Consider the following 26,118-nt stretch of genomic DNA (forward strand, 5'->3'; position numbering starts at 1 on the left):
TATGTTATAACAAGTAGAAGGAATGTAGGTACAAAAAAGGATGTGATTTTTTTTATGCACTTTTCAACATAGCTGTCAGTTAATATTGGTATCAGATCTCAGACACATCCTTCATATATAAAAGATCTCCAACAAACCAGACCTTTGTAGGAATTTGCAAGTATTTTAGAAGGCCAGCAATGTGAATGATCCCTTTGTTTCTCCGTCTTCCTAAACCTGTTCAAGTCACTGGCACACACTTTCTCTCTGCCCACTGTCTCTTCCTCTGGTTCCTCTGTCACCCCCAGTTACTGTATATTCCTCCTTGGGCTATCCTGGTGGTGGAAAAGGTGATGAGAGGGTGGAGAGGTGTTGGGAGAGGCAAGGAGACAGCAACAAGAGGACAGGGAGAAGGAGAGAGAAAGATGGATAGGCCCAGTCAGGACAGGACAATGTGAGGACAGAGCCTCTGGACGCTGGAAGAATTCAACATGGCCATCACCATGTTATACACACACGTTAACACAAAATAAAATCCCATCAGGCATAAAGAGAAATCGTTCTGTCCTCCCTTCAATTGACTCTCACCTGTACTAGCAACTGCCATCATTAAGTCACATGTGGTTTATGAGGTAAAGGCAAAGCAATTGCTTCTTAAGTGTGCACCAACCGCATGAAAAGATTGTTTTTAAGAATCCCCTGAAGCAGAATGTTACCCGAGCAGGCGCATCACCACTGTAATTGATTCACTGGTTACGTTTTCTGCTCAGTAAAAGCATAACGAAATGGCGTATTTACATCTGCCTTCTAAAGAAAATATTACATTTTTCAAAAATGATCACAGTCAGAGGTTTAATCTGAAAACCAGCCTTTAGCCTGTGTTGCGTTTCCACTCCTGAGCCACAGGTTGCATGTGTGTTGCCAGCAGCGGAGGAATGCTTTGAGCACAGAGAGCCAAAAATAGACATGCTGACCCTTTAAAAGCGGAGTCTGTAACATGTTGTGGCTGCTGGGGGAGAGCCGCATACTGTCCCTTTAAGACAGGCTTTTGTGCAGTGTAGTGTAGTATTTCTGTAGTTGTGTGTGTGCATGTGTGCACATACTGTGTGTGTGTGCATGTAAAGCTGACTGAGCAGGCGAGGGGTTGCGTGACTACTGCAGACGAGGCTGTGACCTCAGAAAAGTGGTTATGAAAATGATCTGTCGAAGCGAGCGGAGAGAGCGAGAGCGAGTGAATGAAATGAGAGAAAGAGAGAGAGAGAGAGACCGGCAATGCAGAAATTAGTTCATTTGCTTCCTGCGGTACACTATCACTGAATGACACAGGAGAGGTGCCACACACACATATTCCTTAAGGTATTCAGTGCATATGCACATACACTAACTCTTACACGTATAAGCACTCCATCATGTAGAGACGGTTTCTCTGTACTGTACTTAGAGCATTTTAACAGAGCCATGAGGGGACGACACTAAAGGCCAGTTTACCCAAAAAGAGAGGAAGGGAATATTTTTGTCACTGAGACTCAGAGGGGAAAAAACAGGAGAGAGATGGACGAAGAAAGTCAGGTATCATATTCCTACTGTGGCAGTGGCATGCTCTGAATATACAGGAGAGATTCCTGAGGCCGACCACAGTTGGAGACTTAGAAGGACTTAGAGTATACTGTTAAGTTACATATTTCTAAATAACACATATTTCTTCTTTGTATGAAAAAGCACTGCTTAATGCTGGAATTAATTTAATGCATGTGTATTTCTGTTTTCGGAACTTTGTAGTAGAAATTGTTGGTTTGATTATGTTGAACGATTGGCATTGGTTATATATTTCCTTATTCTACCCTTATTCTATTATTATTTTGCTGTTGCAGTAAACCAGTTTCCCCAGGGAAGGCCTCAATCATCATTAAATAGATGAATGTACATTTAATGGCTATAGCATGTAGTAATTGTGATTCAACCTGTATCGAATTCGTTAAGGGTTCAACTTCTCCTACATACAGAGTGACTTAATGTGTTTTATGTTTCCGGTGGGTTTGAAATAATTAGAACATCAGGTTAGTTTCCATAATGTGATTGTGGTGAGACCAGTGACTGTTTTTGCTCATGGCTTGCTGAGCAAGAGAGGCAGTAAACATGTACTGTGTAATCAGAGAAAGATGTAAGCTGTTCATTTGCTTTGTCACAGCAGACACTGCATATTTTGTTAACCAAGCTCTCAGGACAAACAAGTGTGAATGTGCCAGAGAATGTGTGCAAATATAACCGCAACAACATTACAAACATTTAGTGACTTAAAAAAATAATCGCAGGATGAATGCAATTTTTACACATGAAGGGAATTAAGTGATATCTTCATGTGAGTAGAAATCGTGATTTTCTGTACAACCAGTCCGTGTGAGTTTTGATCTTACTAGTCTATGCCAGCTCTATCTTAAAAAGGGGGTAATAATATTGAAAAAGGGATAAAAGATAGAAGGGAAGAAAAAAATGAAAGAAAGAGAGAGAGGGAGAAACATATCGGTGCTCGGTGCAGATTGCGTGTGAACAGTAATGCTAGCCTTCAAAGAGCACAGTGGAGCACATTGTATCCATGCATGAGTCGCTCAACAGGGACAGCGGCATGACGGAGGGAGGGAGGGCACACCAGGACAAGGGCCGAGAGAGAGATGGAGAAAGAGGGAGGGAGGAGAGAAGAAGGGTGAGCGAGTCTGTGTCATGACAATTGTGATCTTTGTTATGAATCAGGGTTTGCCACGCTTTTTGACTCTGTCCCACACTCTGAAGCCCCACACACAGCTCTTGCGTGTAATTATAAAAATACAGCAGGACTGTGTAAAAACTTGTATTTTTCGTCATGTATCACTTTTTTACGGTTACAACTTCAGCATTTTGTTGAGCGGGAAAGAGAAGCAGCAATATGTACACTGTAAATATCTCTAATTGCAACTTTATGTTACTGGTCTGCTGTAATATGTAATCATTTCAGTGAAAATTAAAATGATGACAGCCTTACTACAATAGGAAATGAGGGCTTTTCTTTTTTAATTCTGGATAAAAACAACCTGATAGTAATGACTTAGTTAACATAGATTTTTACATAAATAAAAACAAAGATATGCCCAGAATCTCCCTCTAGCCCTGAATCTGCTATGAAAATTGGAAACCCTGTTTATGAACCCTTTTTCAGCAAACACTGTTACTGTAGAAAGTGCTCTGTAATGAGGTCAGAGAAGGTGAAAAGTAGCTTAGTGCTTGTTAAATCCTGGGCAGCTGTGGGTATCTTGGCAAATAAAAAAAGCAAAAACCCATTACAGCTCACTGCTTAAAAAAAAAGTTGTTATTAATAATGATAATAATCATAATTTTATTTTAAGCACACTTTTCATCAAAAGGCAAAAGTGCTTCAATTTAAAAAACAAAGTACGTTAAACCCAGCAGCAACTACAAACTCATGTAGAAGAAGTAAGGGCAGTATGAAGTATTTCAGAGGCCGTGGCAAAAATGGATTCCTAAACTCAAAGGTCTTGAAGTTTAGTGCTTGTGCATTCCAAAGCTGGAGGATAGTTGAGCTGATCTGCCATGAGGATTAGTCAAGGGGTGCAAAGGGTCAAGAAGTCATCTGATTTGAGGTTGTGGCGTTTGGGAAGTTAAGAGATCCCAAACATTATAGCAATAGTGCCTCAGCCTTGTCTCTAATAATAATAATAATGATAATAAAAACAAACTAACAACATAGGCAATAAAGAGACAGAATAAAAAGAAATGTACAACAAAGCAGTAAAACTTGAACATAAACCAGAAATGGAAGACAAAGGTAAAATGTTCATGCTGATTTACTTGCATACAGATTTCCTGATTACCTCTATTTTATTTTTTTTAGAGTTTGTACTGAAACCTTTTAGGAGAGTCTTCCTTGTCTGAAAAGTTCTCAGGAAAATCTTAAAATCTGCTGTAAAACTAGACACGTAACCACTGCAACAATTCTAAAACCAGCGTGATGTTTATCTCATCTCAATAAGATTCATAGCTACTGCATTTTCCAGACCAGTGAAGAACTTGAACTGTGTGTGTGTGTGTGTGTGTGTGTGTGTGTGTGTGATATTGTTTCCCTGCTGGTGCACGATATTGCACACACATATTGCCCTCCTCTCCAGGGTCAATATTTACAGTTCATCCTCTTCTGCAAAATCACTCTGTCACAATGCCTTACCGTCTCTCTCTCCTTCTCTTTCCACTGCCTGTCACTTTTACTGTACGTTTCAATGGCTGAGCGTGATCAAGGCCAATTATGGCTTGTTTTGAGCGTGCAGGGCATCCTGTGGAAGCAATACATTACAGGCAGCCCGTGCCAATCCACCTCTCTCTCCATATGTGTACCCTCCCCTCCATCTCTCCATCCCCCGTGCTAGTACTACACGTAGTAATTCATTCTCTACACAGCTGTTGCATCCAGTTGGAATGTGGATAAATGTGAATTTAATGGTGTGTCGTCCGTTATGTATATAGAGGCGTTTCTGTCTTGTCCATGGGGCATACTGGGGGATGTGCGATACCCCACTTACGCTTTTCCAAAGAGGATTCTTGTGTTCCATGTCTTGCACGACAGTAAGTGGATCTGGTGACCAGACCTGATAAAGTTGCACCTTTTATAGATTTTCTCCCTGGATTGTGAAGGAGAATACATATGAAACTCACATGAGACAAATTTGGTTCCAAAGTAAAATATCCACCATTTAACATTGGGAACACCTGGCTTTTGATCCCTGCACATGGGTCCAAAGTTGTTGTGAAACTGCTGCAGCCTCAGAGACTGGATGTTGTAAAGCAACGTGGTGTAAAACTCCAGATTGAAAAAGACAGCTATTCACACACGCAATAACTATTACTATTACTACTTTTATTAATATCATCTAAATCAGTGGTTCCCAACCTTTTTGATGATGTGCACCCACAGCCCTGTCAGATGAAGTACCCCTTCATCTACATCACTCAACATTTTGCAAATGTGTTTATTTGAACTGATCTTATACTGGATGGTATTTAACACTGTTAACATTAACATTATTTAATAGTTTAATTATTTGTTTAATATTAATGAATTAAGTGGTTATTGTTGCAATATATTTTCATAAAATTTAACTCTCAATGTTTAGGTCAGTTTGACATTTTAATCATTTATCCATTACCTTTACATGTAGCCAGCTATTTTGACATTTATTCATTACTGTTAACTATCTATCACATCCATTTATGCATGAGACCTACTTTTAGTTAATTATTTCAACCATTTATTACTTTTAGCTAACTATTGCAACCATTTATGCATTACTTTTAGATAGCTGTTTATCGTTACATTTACCTTATCTATTTCATCTGTTCATTCATTACTTTTATCCATTTTAACCATTTATCTGTTACTTTGAGCTAGACTTCTATGCTTGCTTACTAGCTGCTTTTCAGGCACTCACACATGTAGTGTTCAAGTGCTACAGCTAACACAACTGGGAGAAACAAAAACTGCAGCAAAATGTGTGAAGAAAACTGAAAAATGCTGAAATATTGGATGGGACGATGAGGATACTGTATTCACAGTTTTACATAAATGTTATTCTAAATCTATTCTGTCAATTCTAAATCTACTGTTAAAAAACATGACTTACTTCTTGGATATGGTAGGATCCTACCATCAGTCATGATAGGAGGAAAGGATACAGGAATCAGGTTGTTGTTTTTTTCAACCCCAAACTGAATAAAGCTTGCCTTGTATTTTGGTGATACAGATCTAGCAGTTTCACAAAGCATAGACCTTCGAAAGGTAGTATGGATGGTTAGTATGGTTCAAAAGAAAAATCCACTCTCTATTGTTGTGTGTCCGTTGCAGTCCAAGTGTTGGTGAGGCAGGAGGAAGGAGGTGTCGACACACACCAACACAATGGTATGGTTTCCCTCTCCTTCTCCACAGGATGCTACCTATACACACAAGCAAACACAGAACAATAGATCCACACATGTTGCTTTTATTCAATTTACTACTGCTGACTCCTGTCTTGTAAAAAAACAAAAAACAAAAAACATTCAGATCACCTGCTGAATCAGTTCTCAAATATCCCATCAAATGCAGCTTGTATCTGCCTAAAAAGACTGGACAGGATGTGAAAAACACATTTTTCTCCATCATCTATTCCATGTGTAGAATGTGTTGCTACAATTTCTATTCTTCCTGTACTTTATAGAAATTTTAAAGCATTTCCATATGACCTCCATTCAGTGATCTTTATATTGTACTCAATAAACATTTGTATCAGGCCAGAAAGGTGGATGAACATCGAGCCTTTTTGTGCTCTTTGTGCCAGCTTCTCTCGACAGCACCCTCATATAAACTGGCCTTTTAATAGCGCTTGGTGCCAAATTAGATGCATTTTGGCATCTTAGTAGCCATAATGCCACAATCAGCATATGTTGAGGATTTATGCATTTTTAAAGATAATTTTGGACAAAGAGAGAAATTGTTGCCTCTGTGTGAAAAATGATCGGTTACTGAGGGTGATGTGTATTAGAGTGATTATAAAATCTGCAAGATAACCCTCCGTCTGACTTCCTGACGCTCCAGTGTGGCAGCGATTACTTGAAAATTACACAGAATTCAGTACCTCAAAGAAGCATCACATGTTTCTTATCAACCATTAAGTACACACTTCAGTTCAGTTCTCTCGGATCATCACCTCATCATCATGATTGGTGCCATTTAATTTTGTGACATTGTCATTTTCTGTTCCCTCTTCTCACTCATTCCAACTTGCTTGCGGATTGCTCATATTTTCATCAATGGCTCTAAAAGCAGAAGACATCGCGTGTCCCTGCTGCAGTGTTAAGTCTATTTAAGGCCTCAACTTATGTCAGGAAAAACTCAGTGGTATGTTGCTGAGCTAATAATGTCTGACCGCTTTCCCTGTGAGCTGCACAACTGCTCCTTTGGGAATAAGAGAGAGAGAGAGAGAGAGAGAGAGCAGGTTGAGAGACATTCAGAAAGAGAAGAGGGAGAGTGAAGAGGGAGCAGAGCAGTAAGACTCTCCAGTGTATAAAATGACCTCGCTGCCGTTGCGTGCCATGGTTTGTTTTCAATACTGGCCACATGTTTGAACATTGCATAACTTCTCAGATGCGGTTTGTAAATCATGAAGTATTTTGGGGTATAGAGGTGTGTGTGTGTGTGTGTGTGTGTGTGTGTGTGTGCTGACAGCCACCTTACCTAACAGCTTAAGCTTATTTATCTTCATTTAAATATCCCTTTTTATTAAAAGATCCTGCGTCATAATGCATGCAGTTCTCATAACTGCTGATCACACCATTGAAAATGACTGATTACCGACTGGTTGATGTAGGGAAAAGTAATTTTCCAGTCATTCATACAGTTAATCTCCCTTCTCTGCTCCTGTTTGTTCCACAGCTGTCTGGTTGTGTCTCACTGTCCTAACTGTGGGAGCTGCGGCCCAATTAAAGTCTAATTAAAGGGCCAGTCCATGAAAACAGGGAAGCCTTTGTAGTGCTGTTTGCACAGGTGGTGTGCATCACATGTTGTAATGGTGTCAGCTTTACACACCAAGGCTGCACACATGGGTATGGATTAGCACATATGCACTGTAGACTTGTATGCACACACCAGAATCAGGCAGGTTGCATGCTTTAAATAGTCTTTGATATGCTTTAAATCTTTTATTTTTCCTTATTAATGTTAATTTCCAGACATTAACTGTAATGAATCGGTGAAACTGAACAGTTCTGAGATGTTCCACTTGCAAAACAACTGTCTACAGCAGGTAGTAAATCTGTCCAGAGGCACCCGTCCTGGACCTTCTTATCTCTTCTACCTGTTACTGAGTAGATAAGATAAGGGATGTATAGGTATATATCCAGATTATGGAGTTTGTTGTGGTATTATTCATTGAGAGTACAGAATGCCAGGCTACAAGTGTGCAGCTCTCTGGTTTTTAACACTGTACAACAGAAGGGCTTTTATTCTGGAAGTTTTCATTAACAAGCTGTTTCAATGCGTACATTAACACCTAATGACAGCGGACGTCAGGACTGAATCAGCATCACTAAAAATGGCGTGTAGCTGTTATGGAGCTGAAGTTGTCCAGGTGTTATAAAAAAAAGAGATCAGGCGTAATGTTTCCCAGAGGGCTGGCATCAGTTGGTCCAACTGACCCATCCCAAAAATAAAATGCTCAACCACAGCACTTCAGACATGACGGAAGAAATATGTTGACATTTAAAGACTTGTTTCCAGAACAGCTGCCATGTTTGTCGAGATTTACGGCCTGAGGCAAAGACCAATGACGGCCAAGCAAGTGGTGCTTTTGTCTAATTTGGTATGGGATGAGTTCTTCTAGATGTGAGAGGAAAATTTGTGAGATACCTTTGCAACTGCACTCTGGGTCCCAGAGACAAAATAATTGGCTGATCAGTACTCTCGCTCAGTAAACCTGAAGCTTGTAGGGTTTCATTATCCTCCCGTTGTAACATGGTTCTTTACAGCAAGTCACCTCAACGCCAAATAATCCATCCATATAGCTGCACCAAAAGCTCTCATCTGGGTTTCATATTTTAACACTCTCCAAATTGAAAATCCAGCAACATCTGTAAATATTTCAACAATCCGAGGAAGAAACAGACTTTGTTTATCTGCGCTTTAACTGCAGAATATGCTGTTGAAAATGAAAAGCCTTTCACTGAAAATAGTTTGGAGGTGGAGAACCAGCCATTTCTCAGCAATGACATGTTTTTGGTACAGTCGACCATAATAGGCTGCACTCGCCCCCTGCATCCTTCCTGAAAACACACATCCACCACTGCGACACACTCTCACACACACACACACACACACACACACACGCACACACACACACACACACACACACACACACACAAACAGTTGAACTGTTTTTTTCTTGTCAGCGCCCTGATCTGTTGTGGACTGACCACCCACACTGCAACCAAAACCTCCTCAACATGTGAGACTCATCAGCCAAACCTGCTCTTTCACTTCAAAAACCGCATTTGTCCGGAGGTGTTACGGCCATGACGAAATTGCAAACATATTGAGGATTAATCCAAAGGTATTCTTTGTAACGGCAGGTATATTGGATCATGGCTTTCATGTTCACATGAGATAAGTATCGTTCTGTGTTTTCCGCGAGTGCTGCCACGAGCATACAGGGGATATGCATTTCCACTGACACACGCCGCAGAGAGAAAGCAGGGTTGAGGTTAACCAGACGAGGGCTGTTATAGAGATAAGAGGTCTCATTTGGTCACGGAAGGAGCAGCTATGGATTTAATGGGGATGACAGGTGAATAAATGGTTGAAATCCATTAACCCTCCCACGACACCAGCTTAAGCCTTGCACCTAACCGTTACATTGGCCTCTGTTGTGAGCTGTGGTCTACTGTATGTGTGTCTGAGAGTATATAGGAGTGTGCGTATGTGTGCGGAGGCGTGGTTTAGCTCGGGAGTCCCACCCTGCTGCACGCTATGCCTGGGAATCCGTGCCGATTGAGGATTTACTGAACACGCTTTAGGGAATCCCAGCTCTCTCCCTCCCACATACGCACACACACACACACACACCTTTAGGATATAGTGCTGACATAGTTAACACTGATCAGGTGAAATCACTCACAAAGATGGCATTCATACACACACACACCACTTAGTTACAAAACACTGATGTGGTGCAGTCACAGAGTTATGTGTGTGTGTGTGTGTGTGTGTGTGTGTGTGTGCGTGTGCATCATGCTGCACACGTGCTCTCACGCACACAGTCCCAAAAGCCTTCAGGATGCAGAGCTGTCATACCTGACACTGATCAGATGAGATCACACACAAAGACAGTCATTCCACAGAAGTGGACACACAAACCATCTGCACCTGGAAGGGGCAATCAGAAGCAAAGTTTTCCCTCCTTCTCTGTTCTTCCTTTCCTTTGTCAAAGTGCCTTTTATTTTTGTGATTACAAAAAACTTTACACTAGGTTCATATGTAATTTACGTTGGAGTAAAAAAAAAATGAAATATGCCAGAAGCATAACAGTCAATGTTCCAGTTGGCAGCATATCAATTGTTTGGCTTGGTGTCAAGAGAATATGAATTTGAGATAAAGACATGCAACTATGGCATCTTAACTATAGCGGTGTTTCCATCCAGCTGTCATGTTATTTTAAGCAACTGTTTGACATATAAGAGAAGAAATTAGCTAGAAATACATCTAAATAAATTAGCTCCCAGGGGCAGTTGTTATGTCGTGTCAGGATTCTCTGTCATTCATTTAAACCCCAAACCACATTTGAATATCTTTAACATTATCAAGGACTGTGGTTTCTGTCTTTATGCAAGGTATACCTTCACCAGAGGTCTAAGGGATGGAGAGAAATTGTTTGAAATTATATTTACTTTTCCAACTTCAGCATTTACAATTCACATCAGAATTTCTGGGATTAAAAATGCATTGATTAGTTAACATCCTCCCAAAGAAATAGCACAAACAAGGTCTAATCCCTCTTCCTCTCTTTATCCCCACTCTCTCCCCGCTGTCTTGACCTCTCCCCCTGCCTCAGTGATTCACTGCTGGTGATCGGAGGTGAATTTCTCTATTGTGGCATAATGAGACTACATGTTTAGACAGGGAGAAGCTGTGACCGTCGAGCAAGGGGCAGAGGAGAGGGAGACAGGAAAGGAGAGGTGACGTCAGGCGCTGACTTTCACATCGGGGAAGTGTTGAAATGAGGGAGGTGTTACAATATCCTTTGCATTTGCTGGAACAGCTTTTTCCTCAAACACACAGGTACAGCACAATCACATAGCAAATAAATACACTTATATCTACATGCAACCCAAAAACAAATGCAGTTAAGTGCAAAATAAAGCTTACACGGATAGCACAAAATCCATGTAATAATTATGTTTAAGTATGTGGTAATGATGAGGACTCTAGACAGTGATGGTGGTGCAGAGGAATAGTGTTCATCATCTTGGTGGTAGCTTTATAATAAATCAGAACTACCAAGTCATTTGGTGGGTGGTGTGTACAATGTAGAAAAGATAACTGTATAATTAAGGTCAAAACCATTGCTATCTATCTCTCATGTGCTAACCATCTGGCTGTGCGTGAACATGGGCCAGACTGGATTGGGTTTAATACAACCCCTCGGTCTGCTTCACTAAGACCCACTAAGTATCACAATGAAACTTGAAGCATGTTTGAGACACATCTGGAGCTCTCTCTGACTCTCCTTCACAGTGCAGTGGAGCCACAGAGGATTTCTCCTTCCTTCTAACACATACTTTTTCATGTTTTATTGTCCGGTGGGAAAAAGACTTAGAATCTCATTCTCTGTTCATTTTATGACAGTTCCCACCCTGGCTTCTCTTCATCTTTTTCCTCTCTTTCTGCCTTTTTTTTTTATCATGCAAAGAGGACCCCATTCTTTTTTTCCTCCCACCTCTGCTTTGTTAGTCAGAGTTTTAGTCAGTAGCATGGGAATTGATGCTTGAATTGCAACACCACATTGAGCCACCTTTTAGTTCAAATTCAAGTGTTCTTCCATAAACAAGTTCATGATGATTATTAGCCCTCACCCAAACACTCAGTCAAATCATTATCCTGGAGTAACATCAACTAAAAGCATTGTTCTGTGCAAAGTGGAAAGCTACCAGGCAGTTTTCCTTTATCATTCTGATACTATGATTTTGTGATCATTCAGTAAATTGCACTTGATCTTTAAATTTAAATTCACTTCCACACTAGAACATGCGTGAGCTCCTTTTCCACCAATGTTAACCCACCATCATCATGTGCGCAACCCTGAAGCTGATCTTTGGGCTGCCAGTCTCCTCTACACAGTGCACTATACAATTTGGTCTGAAACTAGATGTGTCTGTGCTTGAATGGACAGATTATAGCAGGCTATTTAAAGATGAGAGGCCGCAGTGGAAACAAAGCCTGAATGACAAGACCACACACTGTTATGGAAAGAGAATGGTAGTGCCCTGTGTGTGTGTGTGTGTGTGTGTGTGTGTGTGTGTGTGTGTGTGTGTGTGTGTGTGTGTGTGTGTGAGAGAGAGCCCGACAGAGATCTCGCAACGCGCATGTGCATGTATGTGATTTGTCACTGATAATTTGGCACAGGATGCTGCAACTTTTCTTATCTCAAGCTTTATTTCTCCAGAGGTAGCGATATCATCGGCCTTACTTAAACATCCCTACTGTGAACACATTAGGAAGCCCTCCGTCTAAAATTACACACCAGGTGTCCTCTCAGCTCATCCTAACCGCTTTGGACAGAGACAAAGGTGTTGTGCCAGTCCTAAATGGCTTTGCGGTGCTGGTAATAATCACTGGTGTCAGTGAGGAAATGGATCGGCTGACCGCAGAGCTTTTGAGCACTTCTTGCTGTGCTAAAATGTGGATGGGAGGGTAGACAAAGCTTGAGGGTGTCCCGGGACCCCTAGCATCTATTGCATTCAACCTATTCCTACTAATTTTCCATGAAATAACCCTAATGTCAGGAACCAGCTCTCTTTTATTTTCTGCATTCATCCTGCGGGGTTCTACTCTGATCTTCTGTCCTTGTAGTCCTTAATATCCTTTTTTCTCCTCTCTTCTCCTCTCCTCCACAATGGAAAATCCAGTCACAGTAATTAATAATTATAAGCTGTGGCAGGCAATAAAAAGAAGCATGGGGGGGGAAGAAAGAAGAAACAGGTTTCTCTCTTTTCCCTGTGCCGTCCCTTTTGACATGTAAAGCGTGTAAACTTGGCAGGGCCAAATTTGTTGATTGCGGGCTACTGATGTGACCCATCTGGGGTTGAAACATTGTATTAGGTCTTCGCACGCTATTCCCCACCACTCCCTCAGCTCGACAGCTCACCCCCCTTCTGTCACATGAGAAACAGTTGCAGTACTGTTGTTGGGTGAGGAGGATGTGGGTCTTTGAAGTGTTTATTTTGTGTGTGTAATGGGAGACTGGCCCCCCAAATGGACGGTCCAAACCCTGCAGCAGCTGTGTGTCCTGTTGAAGTGTCCTTGAGCAAGACACCACATCCCTAAATGTCTAAATTGTAAATGTGCGCATGCTTGCATTGCATTGTTTATGTGCGAGTTTGTGTGTGTGTGCATTCTTAACTGTAAGTGGATCAGAATCTGGAATGATGTGTGTTATTTCTCTAAACTGTGACAGTGCTGTAACTCTCCCTCTCTCCCTGTCTCGTCTCGTATGCTGTCATTTTCCTGTGTTTTTCAGTGAGAGGGGCAATAAAGAGTTTAACACACGTATCCCACCTTTCCAGAAATAGCTGCTCAATCTACTGATCACTACTTTTTGCTTTTTCAGTATTTTCCAATACTTTTAACTGTTTCAACTGTTTATCCATTACATTTAGCTAACCATTTATCCATTACTTTTAAAAAGCAAAAAAAGTAAGGTAAAAAAGCATAAAAACAACAGTAAGATCAGAGGGCACCACTATTCTTAATTGAAATGCATAAAAATCACACTTTATGCCATATTAGAATCAATTCAAATTATGTAAGTATCAATAAATCAAGATACCAGCCAAATGCTGGTCATTGTCTAGTTTAGTCAGCTGACAATCGTCAGACCATCAGATTTCACAACAGAACCGATGAGTAAAATAACAGAAGGCAGGCCACAATTTACAATGTCCTCATGCAATAGAGGGGAACCGAGGCATGCATTGCCTTGCGTGAGCTGGTCACAGTGACACTGCAGTGTTTTGAGCTGCTAATACCTTCCCAAATCAGAGATATTGCTCTTATTCCGGAGACATCCTGAAGCTATTGCAGAGGAATTTCTGTGGTCCTGCTCATAAATCAAACTTCAGCTGCAAGCAGAAAATACTGGAGGACTGGCCTGCATAGTGACGTACAGTACAGTGCAGCTCCAGCTAAACTGCTTTGGAAACACATGTTCTTCACTTCTACCTCAGACATGTTTGAGGTGTCTCAGTTGCGGTTTTATCTGCCTGGAAATCACATTCTGTGTTCATGAAAGAAAAAGATAATAAGTCATCATTTCAAAAATCATTTAAAAGCTGTCATTTATTTAAAGATTTCTCTCAGCAAGAATGGAGTTACGTGATTAATGAAGATGCAACCTGAGTTAAATGTTTGGTTAAATCAAGCCACAATCTGTCTGAGTCACAGTCTGGGTTGGAAATCACAAGACTTCAGCATGTTTCCAAAAGCATTTTGTCTCATAAAAGCTGCCATCTTACATCTCACACAGCACCACAGTGAGATTTGATTAGATGAAACTTGATTTTTGTGATTTTTGTCAGGAAATTGGGTCATTGCAACATCTGAGAACAGAGGAGATAAGAATAATAGAGAAGTAGAAGTTTGAAATAGATGCCACTTCATTTGGTGCACAAGTCGTAGAGCTACTTCTCCTTTTTGGATGGACACAGGATCAGAAAGATATGTGCATGAGTAGATGAGAGCAAGTAATGAAGTAGAAGTAGCACTGTTAAATAAACCTTATACCTTATATTTCCAACATTTAGATAAAAAGCAAAGATAAAAAGCCTTGATTTTGGTTTCATCTCAGGGTGTTTATGTTATGAAGACTCAGCCCAGGAGGTTGAAGAGAATTTCTTAGATGCACAGTAACCCTTCAAATGAAGTGACAGCATGGAAATAGCCAGAACCGGAGTTACAGATAGGCGGACATGGGCCCTGGTCCAGCTGTGTTGCCCACAGGTCTCAGCTCAGCTGTAGGGTGACACCAAAGAGCCGAAGTGGAAGTTTATAAGCTGCTGAGGCCAAATAGTGGTTTACTGACACACGGTGTAACGTGAGGTTCATTAGTGTGGAGGCGATAATTGCAAGGGTAGTTGGAGAAGCGTGCCATGCATTAGGTCCTTTTAGCATTTACTGTATTGTGTTCCCCTTGTGTCCTTAGCCGTTTCCCTTTGGAATTCCCCATGTTGTTAAACTGAATATTTTTCAAGTAAAAACTTTCCACAAGTCCTGTCAGGACTCTGTGCCCTAACCATTGTTGGTTTTTAACTCTTTGACGGGTACATACATGCATTACTGTTTGATTACATTTCTATCTCCAGCTTGAAAACAAATATCAGATGCACATGGTCTCATCTCGCATTTCATCCAGGATTTTTGGAGTCATCTGTCTTTATAAGTAACATAAATCTCAACAAATCAAATTATATAATGACTGGATGATACCTACTATTTACATAAATCAAATTAGCCTGCGCTATTTACTCTGAAAGTTTTTCCACATTTATTCCTTGCCTCAGCATTGAAGGGTTGCTCTTTACCATCTGCAGATTTCTACAAAGTATGAGAACCTAAAGGCACAATTTAGCATCTAAACAGATCCATAGCTCGGTTCTATCGCGGCTGTCTATGTGAAATTCCTGAACCTGAACGGTTTCTGCTAAGTTTGCTAAGATACATGCCATTTGCCCTAAATGTCCATTCATATGATCATTCTCAGTTTCTCTGGAGAGTTTTATTTCTTTTATAATGGTCTAAATGCTGTTTCGAACGCCTAACAAGAATTGATTTCTGAAAGAACCACTTTATTCTCTGTGAACATGTTTTGGACTGTGTGTGATTCAAAGACACAAGCTTTGGGTCAGTGGATGGAGACACTCAATTCTGTCTGCTGACCCTACTGTGCCCTACTATACTCTCTAGCTGTCCAAAACAATCCCTCTTTTTCCCTGATATAAAAATTCAGACACAAGCACACACTCACTGATCACTTCCATGTCTCATTTTAGGGGGAAAGGAGATTTAACCACATGGCAATCACCAGGGTGAAACGTACATATGCACACAAACAATTACTGTGTCATACGAATACTCACATACAACGGACAAAAAATAAAGACTGACCTACCCATTGACACAAATATAGACTCACAAAACCACACACACATGCAGGCACAGAAACATTTTTGTTTTACTGTACTTAGATTTTTGAAAATACTAATATCTTTCCCTTACTCCTAACCTTAGCCCTAGACCGAGCCTTAGCCTAAGCTCTCTCTATTGCATAACTGGCCTTACCCCAGTTTTCAGCAGCTTGCTATGTGATGTGACTTTTTTGTTTTGTTTCCTCCTTGTCTTGTAAGTGTCCAAATCCTCACCTTCAGCTTGTAACACAGGCTTTGTGTTATGTATTTGTAGTCTCCAAGCCCAGGCTGAGACAACCTAGATGACATCCCCATGACATCATCAGGGTTATTTTCTCAGACTTGACAAAGCTACTCCAGCTTGACAGATGACATTATACAACTGTAGAGTTCCTATAGCAGGACTGACTTTCAAGAGAAAAACGGTTTGTCTTAAAACTTTCAACTTTCATTTCCTTTTACCGACCACATCCAGTTCACACTACCTAAACTTCCCCCCATGCAGTGTATTCAATACCCCCCAAGAAGGAACAGGTTGGAGTGTGCTGCTGTTGGCAGCTTTGCCTGTACAGTAAGATAATAGTCTTCCTATTCAGAGCGACGGCCTGTTTGGAGAGTGCAGACAAGTTGGTGTTTGTTTACACTGTGAAAATCTCTTGAGTTGGTTGGGAATTAAACGTAACACACACATACATACATATATACACTCGTAGCATCACGCCATCAACACCAGATGCCAGGAAGTAGAGTGGCGACAGAGTGGCATCTACAGCAAAGCCCTACCATGCGTGACTCTCTCCTGACTTTGCCTCTTTTAGCCAGCTTGCGTGATCCCACCATCACTCCCCATCAAGCCTTCCACCCCCCTATATCCTTCACTCACACACACACACACACACACACACACACACACAAACAAACACACATATTGCCTGCTGGGCGTTAGCACAGGGGGTATATGTCCTCCCTCCCTGAGCCAAATGAAGTGATCGGAGCAAACACTGTTGGTATAAACAGGCTTGGATTAGAGTGTTGTGATGACATGCAAGAGGCACAGATGGGAGAATGTGAAGTGGACAGTCACGATATGTCCAGACCTCACCTCACTTATTTTCACCTGTCCTCCCAGAGCTCACATCTATAGGGCAAATACCAGGGTTTTTAAAAAGCTAAAACTATTGTTGTTGGATTTAAGCTGTCAGTGTTCAATACTTTTAAATTAGACTGTGTCTATTATGAATTAGTTAAGATATATGTATTCTGTGTTTCATTTAGAACTTTTGTTGTCAGGGTGAAAAAAGCTTCAGAAACGCCATTAAAAATCTCTATTCAAAACTAGATCAATGAAGTTGTTGGTATGGTAACATGGATTTGATTGAAGGTTATTTTCACCTGTTCTAAAAGAGCAAAATATTACAAGTGGATGGTGCCTCTTATCCAAATTCTGAAGTTGGGTTTTATCTCTAACTTGGTAATTTCACACATGTTTTGCTGTCAAAGCAGCTGAGAGGCCTTGGGGATGTTTCTGCGAGTGTCCAGTGTTTGCCTGCTGCCCTGGCCTAATACCCTGCAACACAGGGATGAGGTGTTAGGAGAAAGATAATCAGATTACTGTTGGGTTAGCGTGCTGCTAATGAATTAGCTCTGTCAGAGGCCAAATTGTTGTGTGATATTGTTGGTGAGAAACGCAGGAGACAAGTCACTCGTGTTAAAGTGAAGCCGACAGGTGGTGCTGCGTAAAATCAAATCAGGCTGAAACTGTTGGGCCTCCACAAACAGGATCTGTCTTTAAAAGTCTCATGCTCAGGACTAAAACCTTGTTAACATTGCATGAAATAACTCATTTCAGTGATGCAGTGAATTGTTTTGCCTGAATTTTGAAATATGAGATTAAATTGGATGGACATTCTGTAATGAAAGAGATGTTTTTAATACTGTGAAGGGCTGTGGTGGGCAAACAACAGTACATTGAACTGTGGCCGCATGTTGAGAGAGAGGAGGAGAGAGAGACCTTAAATACTGCATTATGCTATTGCTCTAGATTACCTGCTTCACGGATTGGTCCTGCATGGTCTCACACACACACAGACACACACACACACACACACACACACACACAGAAGCATAGTGGATACATAACACCTCTGATAGTGTCTGCTGACTGACAAGTTAATGGCTTTCATGCATAAAGCATCACGGCTATCACTTGATCCCCCTCAACCCTGGACACATTAACCACCTCACACCCATTTAATTACATTTGGTGGGTCTTTGTGTGTTTGTTCATGTGTGTGTGTAGTGTTTTGGTGTTGATTCTGCAAGGGGCATACTGTATACACATACAGTATATGTTAATGAATTTTTTTAATTGTTCCTATTGAACAAATGTATAAGGATTATACTAAATGCTAAATAAACCATTTAGAAGAGCATTGGATTAGCTGAAATGCACAAAGCCAAAAAATAAGAATGTTTTGGAGATACATGTTTTTTACAGGACAGAGCCATTTGACCCCAGCAGAGTTTCAGCAAAGTATTGTAAAAGTACTTCTATACTGTACTCTTTCCACCCTTGTTTCATGGTTAGCATTGCATGCTGCTGCTGCATTGCCAAGCTCCCATTGAACGCAGTACAACTTTACTCATCAGTACATTTTGACAGCCACGGTGTACTTACTTTTCCTGCACTAAAATGATGCCTTCTTTGGTAAAAGCTCAGTGAATGAACACAACTTGTTGAAGTCGTAAAGCGCTCTTTCCGCCCTGTTTCAGTGGTTAGCATTTGTTTAGCATTGCGTGCTACAGCAGCATTAGTGTAGTTTCCCTCCCATATGGATTCAGCCTGAGGGGCCATCTGCCCATTATTATTTGCCTCAATGGGCCGAAACGGCACCATAATCTTTTAAACAGATTAGCCTCTTGTTATGGAGAGGCTGTATTGATAAAAGAAAAATATGCTAACATGATCACTGATGAAATCAGCATTTCATGAAAGGTGTGGTTCTTTTCCAGAAAACCTGTCGAGTGTTCTGTTTACACTCACCACAAAACAAGCGATGATTGCTTTCGACTGGCCAGCGGGGAGGAGAAGAGAGCGAGAGGGCTAATCTAAGGCTTGTAGTGTTTCTTTCTCCCTGTTATTTTGAATAATGTGAGTGACACTAGTTGGCACGCAACACAAGGAACCAGCATTTTGCTTAAGTGGAGGTGCATGTGGAACTGCAGACTGTGACCTCGGCTCTAATCTCCATCTTTCTTTTGCCCTCCTACCTTCTCATGCAGGAATGTAGCGAGACTGAAATACAGGGGTAGAAAACTAATAATTATTCCCTGAGTTGTTTAAGTATTTCCTTTTTCAGTATGAATACGCAGGAGAGTCAAAGGCGCTGGTTGTGTTTTGTATTGAGAAATCACAGTGGTAAATAGGTAAGAGAATTTGATGAAGTGAATTTGCTTTAGACGTTTTGGACCCAAGCCTGGACCTAAATAACTCAACTTATGAGGAACCAAAAGATAATTTATACCCTGTCAGTCTTTCACTCTTCCTCTCCCTCTTCATCCCTCTCTTCCCCCCTTGCAATCATATTTAATTAATTTAAAACACTAAATTCACCTCTCACCGCACATCTGTTTCTGAGCTTCTTGTTTGTTCATAAAGCACAAGAGGTTTTCATTTCAAACGGATCTCTAATTAAACTCAAAATCAGTGAGATGGGCACATAAACTTTGCAGTCTAAGAGGACATGCTGTACATTCATTTCGAGCTCTTGAATCCCAGACTGCTTGTGAAAATGGAGATTGTATGAGGACTGAAAATAGAAGGCTTGAACTTTATTGTGGCCAGGTGGGGTTCCTGAATGCAGCTTTTATTAACCACAGAGCAACAAGCCATTCTCGTCAAAATAGGAATCCAAAGAAAAGCTATTTATAGAGCAACCACGCAAACACATACATGCAGGAGCTGATGTCTACAGTGACGCAGTGTATCTCTGCACACATGCCACAAAGATTCCATTATTTTTTAGAAATGTAGCCGCATTTACTATTAATTTTATATATAACTATACACCAACAATCTAAAAGGAAATATGTTTTTCTTTTTGTGTGTGTTTTCCCACAAAAGTCAAAGTATGCCTGGACACTGAGGTGCCCCAAAAGGGAATGAATTATGTCAGTGTTTGAATGAACCTATCAGAGGAAGCTCAAGATAAATATAGAAGCAAAGGAGGCACGCTGAAGAGAGAGGAGAATAGGCCTAACAATGGAGTTTCCCCTTGACTCCCACATAAATATACTTCCACTATGTGTGTTTGTTTCTGCAACTGCGAAACTGTACATGTGAGTCTCAGCCTCCAGGCAGGGTTATTGCTGGGATATATGTGACTCATGAGGGAGTTTGTATCCTGAGTTGACCCCCGCCGAGCAGACTGAGGGCCAGGGTTGACGTTTGGCTGGTGGAACATGTCGGATCCCTGGCAACGGCAGGAGAAAAACTAGAGCTTGTCTTGTTGTCTTCAATTAGAAAATACACTGTTGCATTCATTTGGGTACAGTCAAATTAAAAGCTTTCCTGCATAACTGGCCCATCTCACGCAAACACATGCCTGAATGCAGCCTGTGTGTGTGTGTGTGTGTGTGTGAGCAGAGAGCACATCATTTCACGCTGAAGCACATTCTCCCTCGGCCTCCATCCATTTGCATTCTGTTAGTTTTTCTAATTGTCTGTCTAAATATTGCACCACGTTGGCCTTATGTTGTGGTTAATTTTCCCAAGGCTTGACAAGCCAAATTTAGGAGTGTTTAGACAGCCTTTTTAGCCGGCTCCGCATGTGTGTGTGTCGCTCTTTCAATGGGTTCATTAGAAATCCAATTTTCTCAGCAGACAAACATCATGCTTGCATAAAACATGTGCGCCACAATCAGTCATGTTCTCTATTTATAGAAGCAATTAGATGGCTTTCATATTATGATTGCTATAATAGTCCTCCAGTGTATGTGGAGAGCGCATGGCGCCAGGTTTATGATGCACCCGTGTAGTCAGGCCACATACAGTAGCAGTATACACGCTGGTGGAGTAGTTGCCATACAAGTCTGTTTTGCCCAAGGGCTCATGTGTCAAAGCGTATTACTCCTGTACAACATGGTGACTAGTGCGTCTCCTTGCCAACAAAAACAGAGAAGTGGAAACAATTGAGTTTACATCCCGACCTCCAATCTGTGTGATCCCATTTGCTTTGTCATAATACCACTTCCCCTTCACTTCAGTATCTAGGCGCATGACCAAGGCCTTTGTTTATGTTCTATTCAGGAATCAATTTTCTTTTCCTTCTTCAGAGGTAGACTTCCCCCAGCAGCTCCACTTGCACCCCCCCCCCCCCCCCCCCCCCCCCACACACACACACACAAAATCCCTCACTCACAGTTATAATCTCATCTGAAAGATGAATATTTGTGATTCCTGCCCCTGCCACCAGGAAAAGTACTTTTTGTAGTTGTTTTGTAAGCAGACAAAGGGAATTGCTCTAAATCCTGGCAGTCTATCCCTTCAAATGTAATCTTATATGCCACAGTGGACACAAAACATTCTGATCCAAAGCAATATCAGAAAGATTATAGACCTCAATCCAGCGTTAATATTGGTATCAAGGATGATTGAAGATGGAATCATTGTAGTTTAATGCATACTGTAAATGTCTATCAACTGGAACAGAATTAAACAAGTGGGGAACGCTCCTGTTTGTCTTCAGAAAGTTATGAAAAATGCCAAAAACTTTCTTTCAGTGAACCTTTTTTTCTCTCTGCCACATTACAAAAACAAGAAAAAAGTTGGTACGGGTTGGATTTGGACAGGGGCGAGATCCGGACATTTGATCTGTGGCATAATGAAGTATTAGCTTCCATTACAGTGCAGGCTTAACCTTTTTGCGGAGCACCATTGAGCGCTTGCCAGCAGTCATCAATATTTAACAGCTGTTGCTATTATGAAATTCTTTATGGGCTAATGTGGCTTGCCGGCTTGCACGCAAGGCCTTGGCCGGCCGCCAGCACCCTGTCAGGAGGAAGGGGGGGGAGATTGACAGACGGCTCGCTCGCGTGACAACCAGCCCTTGATCAGCCAGCTTCCCTCTCTCTCTCTGTGTTGGTGTTGCTCTCTCTGCTGTGGATTTCCTGTGCCTGCGGAGAGAGAGAGAGACACAGAGAGAGAGCGAGAGACAGAGAAGAAGAGTGCTGAGGGAAAGGGGCGGGAATAGGCAAAGGAAGTGGCTGTAAGCCAACCCAACCTCAACACACACATATGCACACACACACAGTTTTCTCTACTCACGCAAGCCTTGTGGGAGGGGAGGGACTGCTGTGCTGCACAGTGCTCACATGTTCAGGTCCGGAGCTCCTCTTCATAAGCCAAACACACACAGCAGAGGATCAGCTGCCAAAAGATGGCACCCATGCTGCTATAATCAGGGAGATGGAGAGCCTGAACACAGATAGATAACATAGACGTGTTTAGGTGTCACTCAGATATTTAAGACATTTGAAAAACATCAATCCTCTGACAGAGAATATTTAATTTCTTCTAAGTTTGGACAAAATGACTTCTTACCCATGGTGGAGATAGTAGTCCTGCTTTTCACTGAAGTAAAACTAAGGAAGTATTATCAGCAAAATGTGAAGTACCAATTATGCAGAAAAATGGCTGCTGTAAGTCTTACTTAACTATTACATATTAAAGTATCGGATTATTAATGCATTCATGTGTCCTGTTGTAGTTAGTCAAGGTGGAGCTAATTTTAACTCCTTTATGTACTAATTAATCTGTAAAATCACTAGTGACTACAGCTGTCAAATAGTGTCTTGAGTACAGTACTTGAGTAAATGTTACTTTCCACTACTGCTTATTACTTATTGAAATGACTTATCTATATCCTCAAAAAGAATTTATTTTCAGCCACAAATGGCTTTAAACTGGCAGAGTATAAAGAAAGAAATATCAAGAAATACTGTAGAAATGGCAGCAACAACCACCTGTTTGACTTGACTGGGAGTAGCATGCATATATGCAGGCTGGTGAGTCCCGGGTTAAAGCCGTGCAGCAGCTGGTGTTGTGTCTATGAGCAGCCATGTATGAAGACTTACCTGCTCCTCGCTGCATATTGCTCTGTATGAGGAGCATGAGCTAAAGAATGGACCTGGAGTATTACCATTACCATTCAGATCAAAATGCATGCTGCTCTTGTACTCCCAATTTATAAAACGCGTGCAACACTTTTCAGCAGTGCTCTTCAACATAATGTCATGCCATGCCATCTTTGAATCGAGTGCTCTAATGCACAGGACTGTATTGAAATATTAATCTCTGCGTTTTTCGTCATTTTGTGAGGCATTTCTTTGTGTTTTATGTCCATTATCCCCAGAGTCAAAGCATGTCAGTGACACTATGGGCCCGCAGAGACACTTTTTCCACCGCTCTCCGAGAAGAGGTTTCTTCTTTCTGTTTTCTCTTCATATTTCTCTTTTTCAGCTGTTATTGGTAGTGTGGGAGGAAGTGGCTTCAGAGGAGAGGGTGTTGAAAGCAGACAAACACACCCAGATTGTGCTGTACACGCCTGTATGCTGCGTGGCCAGACTCATCTCACCCCCTAGAGGCTGCAGAAATGAACACCTGATTGATAGGGACTGTGTCCTGAACTCACACATACATGTACTCACAATCCCCTTTTGTGTGTGCCCATTCCTAGTCTCTGACAACAAGCAGCAGTGAACAGTTTGTAGAAGGGGGGCAAATTTAGCTGCTTTTTCAATCTAACAGGAGCACTAGAAGCAATCACTCATAAATCTTATCACATTTTACAGCCAGTCTTTACAGATCTTTTCTTACTTTGTTTATCTCTTTCCATCATATTCCCTTTCCTAATATCAGATTATCTTTTCATTTCAACAAACTCATCTGACGTTATTATAGGCTCCATAGTCGCCCATCCAAGGAGTTCTCTGAGCCAACTGAAGTCCTGAGACAATTGTGACTCATCCTGCACACTGAAGCTTAATGTTTGGCGGGTGGTCCCAATGTTTGGTGTACTTTGTGGAAGTGAAAAGACAGACCTGGTCGACCAAAGGAGCTAGACACTTTTGGCCTCACCCTTTGGCAGCATCCACATCCCGCTACATGTCATTTTTTACTTAACACCCTGTCCTCACACGGAGCACATAAACGCCTCGCCATTACCTACTCTGTTTTCCTTTTCAGACCAGAGAGGGAGAAAATAGAGGCAAAGAAAAGCAAACCCGAAGACACGAGCGATGATGAATAAAGCCTGCATTGTTGGCAGAGGAAGTGCCGGTGCCGATAATTAATCATCTCGTATGTTTGTCTTTCCTGACGCTGCATCCTCTCCAAAAGCTGCCGTAAGAGAGAAAACAAAAATACATGAGGCGTTGAAGGAGGAAAATAAAGAGGCTTATTAGATTCATTTCCCTCTGCATTAGTTTCCACTGGTTGGATGATTTTGCGGTGATTGAGGAGAATGATTTTGTGTGTGTGTGTGTGTGTGTGTGTGTGTGTGCGTGTGTGTGTGTGTGTGTGTGTGGCTGTCTGGGTCTGTTTGTTTGTGTGTGTTTGCACCTAGTGGAGGTGATGACAAAATACTCAACATTATTACTGGCATTTATGAGTTTGTGAAGCTGCCTGTCAATGCGGTCATCAGCGTTTAACCTGATTTTTCAGCAGCAGAGGCTCACATCACATTAAAACCTTTATTTTCACTTGTAACTTTAATAAATTTGCTGTTGCAAGTGGGGGGAATAAATGATTAAATGCGAAAAAAGTTAATCCAGACAAAATGTATGGATAGGAAAAAAAACAGGCGCATTTGCTTTGCGTGTTTCAGAGTGGAATTAAGAGAGGGGAAACTCTTCCAGCGTCACGAAATCAGTTGTCGATCGCCTGCAACGAGTTGAACAAAGACAGGGTGGAGAGATGAGGAGGAGGAGGGTAGAAGAAGGGTTGATGGGGGAGGGAGGGATGGACAGAGGACAGGAGATGGTAGAAGGTTAAAGGGGGAGGAATGGAAGCCGTAATGGGGTTAGTCAGTGTGGGTGGGGACTATATACGAAGCATCGGAAGATACATACATACATACACACTTAGATAGTTTTTCATAATGAGGCTATGGTGCGTGCGCTTGTGTGTGTGGGTGCGTGTGTGTTGCGTGACTAATCTGGGCCTGCTACAATGAGTGATGGAGCGTAGGGCTGATCTCTTGGAGTGAGCCACATGCCCCCTGACAGCACACCCATAAGAGAAACACGCAAACATGCCTCCAACACGCAACACACAAACGTCACCGATGCACATGTGACAGTTCTGCACGCCACAGTCGTATAGGCTAATTGCATGTATACACACTCTGGCATGGTAGTAGGTAGGCCTTACTCTAAGGCGGAAAGAACATATATGTATGGTAGTTGATGGAGTGTGATTTACCTGGGATATTTTTATTACTTTGTAGGTATTTCTACTTTAATTAAATATTAGATGGCACAAAGGAGCAGGAGAGTGATGAGGAGACATTGTCTTGAATTGCAGTGTGGCATCTGAAGAGATTACAGTGGTGAGAGTGGCAACTAAGATTAGAGTAGCCATTCTTGACATTGTCCAAGTGGGAAGTATAGTAAATTAAGTATTCTTGAGAGGACCCTACTTTGATATCCATAGGCGAAATTTTCTTTTGTGTCGGCTCTCTCCACAAAGAGGTCAGAGGTCAGGCTCAGCTAGAGAACAGCACTGTTTTCTCAAGGACACTTCAGCAAGGACGAGTGAAGCTTTTTATGAATGAAGAATGTTTCTCACCCTTGTTGCAGTGCAAATAAGTCTTTATAAGTCTAAGTAATCTCGTATTCACATTTCAAATTTTATTTAAATCAATTGAAAACATGTGACACTTGATTCAGGGAACCTCTTAAACAATATAATTTTCACCAGAAATGAACACAACCCTGTGCTGCACAAGCATATACATGTTCCCTCCTTTATGTTTTTGGTCGACCCGTTCAAGCCACTCAACAATCAACCAGACCTCCCAAATGCACTAAATGCTGTCTTCTACCTCACTCTGTGTGCACCGGTGAGGTTGGTATGTGCATGTGGCTATATCGTGTGAGAGGAATCCTGTAAAG

At 41.5% G+C, this 26,118-nt stretch overlaps 1 protein-coding gene across 1 annotated transcript in view; it reads left to right on the top strand.

Annotated features, from left to right (window-relative positions):
- LOC139304419 (uncharacterized) overlaps positions 1 to 26,118 on the top strand; it is a 62,005-nt gene that overhangs the window by 21,522 nt on the left and 14,365 nt on the right. The window lies entirely within an intron of this gene.

The sequence above is a fragment of the Enoplosus armatus genome, chromosome 21 (assembly GCF_043641665.1).
Source record: "Enoplosus armatus isolate fEnoArm2 chromosome 21, fEnoArm2.hap1, whole genome shotgun sequence".
In the NCBI taxonomy this organism is placed as follows: domain Eukaryota; kingdom Metazoa; phylum Chordata; class Actinopteri; order Centrarchiformes; family Enoplosidae; genus Enoplosus; species Enoplosus armatus.